The following is a 6293-nucleotide window of genomic DNA, read 5'->3' on the forward strand; positions in this document are numbered from 1 at the left end:
CTCCTGTGCTGGCCCAGCACTGTGCGGCCTGGCCGGCCTAGTTGGCCAGCCCAGCCCACCTGTCCCCCCTCCTCTGTCGTCTTCCTCCCCGACAGGAGGACGGGCGCGTGCCCAACGCGCGCACCGCCGCGCCGCGCCACCTCCTCCCTCCCTGCCTCCCTGTCCTCCCCCTCGTCGCTCTGGATGATCCCGCGCGACGCCACACACGCCCCGTACCCCTCTCACTCTTCCCCCGATCCTCTCCTCTCCTCTCCCTCGCTTTCTCTCTCACGCCCGAGCACCACCGTCGCCGCCGCTCGCTGTTGTCGCGCCCAACGCCACGGCCTCGCCTCTCCGACGAGTCCACGAGCATCTCCGCGACTCCCTCGTCCTCTCCACCGAGTCACGCGACGCCGGACGCTCTGCATCGACGCCACCAACATCGTCTTCGCCTCCGGCCGCCCGAGATCGCCGACGACATTCCGGCCACTCCAGCCCTTCCCCGAGCTCGCGCACGACGCCATCGAGACCACCGTGAGCATCTCCCCGTTTCCCCTCTCTTCTCCCCCTCGTTCCCGCGCCGTAGCTTCCATTCCCCACCATGGCCGAAGCCATCGCCACCGCAGCATGTCACCGCCGTCGCCCTGGCCACCGCAGCCCGCAACCGAGCGCGCCAACGTGCTCCTGGTGCCGCGAGGGTGCCGCAGAGCCCCTCGGGTGGCCTCCCCGTGCCCTCCAGCCCCTCTGCCGCTCGAGCCCGAGCTCCGGCCGCCACTGCGAGCTCTGCTCCGGCGAGCTCCGGCCTCCCCGGCTCCTCCCCCTGCCCCACTAGATGCACGCGAGCACCAGCTCCTCGGAGATGGTCTCCGCCGTCCGGATGGTCACCGGAGCGACAATCCCGAGCCCTCCGCCGCGTTCGGCCTCGCCGGCGGCTCAACGCCGGCGGGATTGACCGGGTCAACCCCGCTAACTACCCCCCCTTGTGTCACTGACATGTGGGGCCCGGCCCTGCTAATTTTTAGTTTAAGATTAGCTTGACAATTAATTAGTCTCGTTAATTAACAAGTTTAGGTTTAATTTAATTAAGATTAGCCACAGTCACTGACACATGGGTCCCACTGGTTAGGTTTGACCTGGACCTGGCCGTTGACCCGCTGACGTCACGCTAACGTCAGGCTGACGCAGTTATTCATTTTCTGGATTTAAATTAAATCAGAAATTCCAGAAAATTAGCCAAACTTCAAAAAATCGTAGAAATTCAACCGTAACTCAGATTGAAATAATTTATATATGAAAAATTATCAGAAAAATGCAATCTTTCCATCTGTACCAGTTTCATGCATGAAAAACCAACTTATACCTACTGTATAAGTGAAAACATGTAAATTGCATTTATAAGAGCTTAATTTGGAGTTGCATTTGAACCCTTGATTCAAATGGACTTCATTCATTTTGAATACTATTTGCATTAGCTCAAACAGCATCACATCTTCATGCCATGTTCATGCATCATTTTGTTGCATATGCTTGTGTTTTGATTGCCGACACTGTTCCTTCTCGATAGGTCCTGATCCGGAGTCCGTTCCAGAGTACCTGTCTGTGAAGCAGTGCCTCCTCTTGTTGATCTACCAGGCAAGCAAACCCCCTTGTTCATTTCGATACAATCCTACTCTCTCGCTCCTGCTCTCAGTTATTGCATTAGGACAACAACGATTCATCTGCTACTTTGTACTGCGGTAGTTGAACCCATTCCTCTGCATGACCTGTCATTGCGACAGTAAATAGTTGAAACCCACTAGCATGTGTAGGAGTTGATTGAAGCCACTGTTGTGTTCCTACCATGCTATGCCTGCTATTGCTTAGAGTTGTGTCAGGTCTGATTCATTGGGAATGAATTGGAGTGTTACGATATGTTCTGATGCTGAGAGTGAAGTGTGTGAACACGATTTGGTAAAGGTAGCGGTGAGAGGCCATGTAGGAGTACATGGTGGGTTGTCTCACTGGAACCGCCCTTAAGCACTGAGTTCTGTGTATGTTGTCCAATGACTCGATACTACCACACATTGGGTTCCGGTAACTCGGCCCCTCTCGACTTATTAACCAACTTGGTCTCTGTCCAGGAGTCGCAACTAGTTTCTGGTGTTTGTAGGTAGTGTTAGTAGTCTACCAAGTGGCACCCGGCCAGGTGGGCTTGGGACAGACTAGGCACAGTGGCACGGTGTACCAAGTGGCACCCGGATGGTGTGCTTGGGAACCCTGCTCACATCGTTTGGGGCCGTGAGCGACACCCCGGCCGGATCTCCTTGCGGATGGAACCCGAATAGGCGATAAACCTGGATTAGAGTCTTGTGTGGTTAGTCAGGTCGTGGCCGACACCCTCGCCAGGCTTCCGCTTGAAGGTTGCCGAGATACATGACGTGTACATGGACGTAAGTGGCGAGAGCGTGTGTGAAGAAGTACACCCCTGCAGGGTTAACATGATCTATTCGAATAGCCGGGTCCGCGGTTATGGACTTCTTGGATGCTTACATGGTACATAGACAACTTGAAGTGGATACTCTAAAATGCTCAAGACAAGTTTGAGTTCTATGGATGGCCTCCTCGTAGGGAGACGGGGATGAATCCATAGTAGTGTATTGTGTGGTGACTAGTGGACCCGTGTGCGCCATATCACCTCAAAGAAGTTCTGGTAGTCGTAGAAGAGGATAGCCACAGAGTCAAAGCTGGCTTGCTGCAACTAAACCCCACATTACCCTCTTGATACAAATGCATGTATGATAGGATCTGATGTAAGTCTTACTGAGTACCTTTGTACCCATGTTGCTTTATTTATGTTTTTGCAGCGAAGTCTTCGGTCTTACTAGTGTTCTCGTGGACTTCGACAAGTAGCTTGTACCTCAGCTACGATCTTGATCGGATATTGTAGTTAGTCAGGCTCTTCAGCCTTTTTCATTTGTAGATGTCTGTACCCAGACATGTAATGCTTCCGCTTGTTGCTTGTATGCTCTGTATGATGGGTCTTGTGACCCCTGTTTGCAATAAATGCTATGATGACTCTTTGAGCCTTATCTATATGAGTTGTTGAGTTATGTTGTGATGCCATGTTGTACAACACATACTTGCATGTTATGCGTACGTGTAATGTGTATTGCTATGTGTGGGATCTGACTATCTAGTTGTTTATCCTTAGTAGCCTCTCTTACCGGGAAATGTCTCCTAGTGCTTCCACCGAGCCCTGGTAGCTTGCTACTGCTCCGGAACACTTAGGTTGGCCGGCATGTGTCCTTCTTCGTTCCTGTGTCTGTCCCTTCGGGGAAATGTCACGCGGTGTCTACCGGAGCCCTGTTAGCCTGCTACAGCCCGGTTTACTGGAGTCCTGCTAGCCCAGTTGCTACAGCCCGGATTCACTCGCTGATGACCGACACGTTCGATGCTGGGTCATGTATGCCTGTCCCTGTAAGTTAGTGCCACTTTGGGTTCACGACTAGCCATGTCAGCCCGGGTTCTTTGTCATATGGATGCTAGCGACATTATCATATACGTGTGCCAAAAGGCGCAAACGGTCCCGGGCATGGTAAGGCGACACCCGTGGGAATACCGTGCGTGAGGCCGCAAAGTGATATGAAGTGTTACATGCTAGATCGGTGTGGCATAGAATCAGGGTCCTGACACTTTGTTGCATGTTGAGGGATTGTTATATGATCTATCTATGTTATTATTGTTGAGAGAACTTGCACTAGTGAAAGTATGAACCCTATGCCTTGTTTCCTACCATTGCAATACCGTTTACGCTCACTTTTATCATTATTTACCTTGCTGTTTTTATAATTTCAGATTACAAAAACCTATATCTACCATCCATATTGCACTTGTATCACCATCTCTTCGCCGAACTAGTGCACCTATAATATTTACCATTGTATTGGGTGTGTTGGGGACACAAGATACTCTTTGTTATTTGGTTGCAGGGTTGTTTGAGAGAGACCATCTTCATCCTACGCCTCCCACGGATTGATAAACCTTAGGTCATCCACTTGAGGGAAATTTGCTACTGTCCTACAAACCTGTGCACTTGCAGGCCCAACTACGTCTACAATAAGAAGGTTGTGTAGTAGACATCAAGCCTCGCTGCTGTTGCAATGTTTTTTGAAGATATCGTCAGCATCCCGTGGTTGCAAATCTAGTTGTTGTAGTTTATTCTGCACCCTCTATTTAGGTGAAATTAATTTTAATCGCATGCACTGGTTTCAATTGATCATCAATGGTTCATCTAAACTAATGAAAGAAGGGTGTGTGATTACATGACAATATATCTGCTTCACTCTATTTTTATACTTGTTCGAGGTGCCAGCCCCAAAAGAACAAATATTTTGCTTGATGGGGTTTGCAGCTCCATAATTAATAGAAGCATCAAATTAGTCATGCAACTTGGGAAGATCAAGAACACACAAAAAATTAATGAACAGAGGCTTGGAGCAGTGATGTAATAGCTAGCATCAGAAAATGTAGGGTAAAACGAACAAAAAGCAGCAAAACCACATGCTAGTTTGCTGATGTGTAATTAATCATAGAGAACATGAAGCAGTCTGATGGAACCAACAGGTGGCATCGGAAGAACACCATTATCATAAATATAGCTTGCAAGAAGTAAAATAGTAGGCAGTGATATCTAGGAAGTACAGTAATACTTAGGACAAAACTAAAGCATATTAACTATATGTGCACTGGTATGTAATTTAGCACATGTAACATGTTCACTGCCAGAAGTATGGCCCTACAGGTGCAAGCAGAATAACACGTCTCATGAAAAATTGAATGATGCCCTGAAGAAATTCAAAGTTGCGGTGCTTATGCTAAGAAAGTGAACGTAGGCGCCAACCGTTGGATAATAGTACCTGATTCTCGGCGGCGTATGGGTATCGTTGTCATAATTGATAGCTAAGGATCGTCGATGGTGCTCGTGTTGCGGTTGAGTTTGGGTCGGCTGTCGCCGTCGCTGAAGCGGCTCCAGTGCTTCGGTTGCGGTGCCTATCAACATACAAGAAAGCTCATCTGTGGTAAGTGAACAGTTGCATGATAAAGAAGAGAAAAACCAAAGGAGTACAAATCGAAATAACCTGATGAGGCTGCGGCGTCAGTAAAGCAGGGTCGATGGAGTTGAATATGGCGTCCGTGGAGCGGGTCCGGTGCAGTGGACGAAGGCTTCAGCGGGTGCGGTGTACAATACTTTCGGTGAGGCGGATCTGTTGCGGCGGACGAGGGCTTGTATGAAGGGCCAGCGATGGGGCGGACGAGGGAGTCAGTGAAGGGCCTACACTGTGTTGGATGAGGGCACCGGTTAAGCAGATCCGGTGCGGTGGACATGACGATCAAGGAGATTTGGAGCGGTGGACAAGCCAGTCGGTGAAGTGGTGAGTTGGCAGTTGGGGGTTCCAAGGTGCGGAAGGTAGATCCCGCGGGGCGTGAGGTGCACCGCTGCGGCGGCTTGCTGTGGTTGGGGGGGTCGGGAAGGGGAAGGGGAGGGGCTCTGGGAAGAATGTTGGGGGCAAAGAGGGGAAAACAATGGAGTTACCAAAGTAGCCCTTTTCCGTTCACGTGGCACGGGTAAAATAGGAATATCGCAAGGCTAAACTTTCGGGCGCGAGATATTTTGATGTGAGCAGGAAGTTTGAGAGCTTTTGGCGCCTGAAATTATAAGTGTTCTGCTCTTGTACTGCCGACTATGATGTCATGGCCGAGAATTTATTTGTTTTGCATGCAAAAAAGTGCAAGTTTTGAAAATCAATGTCTCTAACTCGAAACTTAGATTGTCCATTCAATTCAAATATGGATCATTGAGCTAGTACAAGTAAATACCATCATGCGGTCCAATTCAAATGAAATTCCAAATGTGTTTTTCCTAAATATGTTGACAAAAGCAAAAAATGTGTGTGTGTATGAATAAAGTGGATGATTATAAAATTTGAACATGCCCGTATGTGTATATCTCTAGGTTTCATATATGAATTTGAAATCACGAAATCCCGGCTTAAAAAATGTACCTCCGTTTAAATGAATTACAAAAGCTAATGATGGAGTCGAATTCCAAATTTCCAATCTTAGGTTTGTAATTCTGGTACATCAAGGTATATCACGCATGTTCAAAAGTACCATTATCTCATAGTCCAAACTGTGAAACAAATTGATCAACCACGAGTGCACACACTATTGACCATATATATCTCAATTACGGTAAAGTCCGTCAAATATAGACACCTAACTCATTATCTGAAGCCAGCCCCCCCCCACCCCCACCCCTCCGTCCCCCCCCCCCA

The sequence above is a fragment of the Triticum dicoccoides genome, chromosome 5B, assembly GCF_002162155.2.
Source record: "Triticum dicoccoides isolate Atlit2015 ecotype Zavitan chromosome 5B, WEW_v2.0, whole genome shotgun sequence".
Taxonomy (NCBI): Eukaryota; Viridiplantae; Streptophyta; class Magnoliopsida; order Poales; family Poaceae; genus Triticum; species Triticum dicoccoides.